The following is a 732-nucleotide window of genomic DNA, read 5'->3' as shown; positions in this document are numbered from 1 at the left end:
GCAGGAGGGGGCTCAGAGGGAGCTCAGGGTTAGGGGTGTTGGAGAGGCTGAGGGCAGCCTGCACTAGGACTCTGGGGCAGCACTTCTGCCCAGAATCCCTCTACTCCAGCAGCAGGAGCAGGCAGGGGACAGGCCCATGCTGCTTTTTGTCAGGCAGGGATGCACCACAGCAGAGGGGAGGGGTGCCAGGCAGGGGCCAGGGGAAGAGACTCAACTCCAAATATTGCTGGAGCAGGGCCCCCAGCCCTGAATGTTCCTGGAGCACGAGCACCACAAATGTATATAACCTGCCGCCTATGACCACAAGCCAACACAAGGTCCCACTGAGATTTGAACTCAGATTACAGGATTCAGAGTCCTGAGTGCTGCCCATTACACCATGGGAGCAGCTTGTGCTGCCTTCTCTGCACATCGGTGACCCTCATGGGGCTGCTTGTGTAAGGGGGCTCTTGGCCCTTTACTAAAACTTAGTGTGTGTGTGTGTGTGGGGGGGGTTGGTTGGCTAGTTCCCAGCACCAATAGAAGGGGGAAGGATCAATGGGAAATCAGGGCCCTGAGACTGACAGTCCCCAGGGACAATGGGGAGAGGCCAAAGCTCCAAGTTAGCTGCACTGACAGGCCAGGCAGTGTAATGAGGGAGTCACCAGTCCAGGGGGTCCCATCCTCCATGTGAGCTGGAACTGCCTGGGTGAGAGTGGGGCAGAGCTAAGGAGAGAGCAGGAGCCCGAGGAT

At 58.1% G+C, this 732-nt stretch overlaps 1 non-coding gene across 1 annotated transcript; it reads right to left on the bottom strand.

Moving 5' to 3' along the window:
* Positions 1-315: 315 nt before the first annotated feature.
* On the bottom strand, positions 316-387 carry TRNAQ-CUG (transfer RNA glutamine (anticodon CUG)). Its single transcript has one exon. It is a non-coding gene; the product is annotated as a tRNA-Gln (tRNA).
* Between the last annotated feature and the right edge of the window lie 345 nt (positions 388-732).

The sequence above is a fragment of the Gopherus flavomarginatus genome, unplaced genomic scaffold (genome assembly GCF_025201925.1).
Source record: "Gopherus flavomarginatus isolate rGopFla2 unplaced genomic scaffold, rGopFla2.mat.asm mat_scaffold_688_arrow_ctg1, whole genome shotgun sequence".
NCBI lineage: Eukaryota > Metazoa > Chordata > Testudines > Testudinidae > Gopherus > Gopherus flavomarginatus.
Note: the sequence above shows the minus strand (reverse complement) of the source record. Positions and strands in the feature narration are given on the sequence as shown.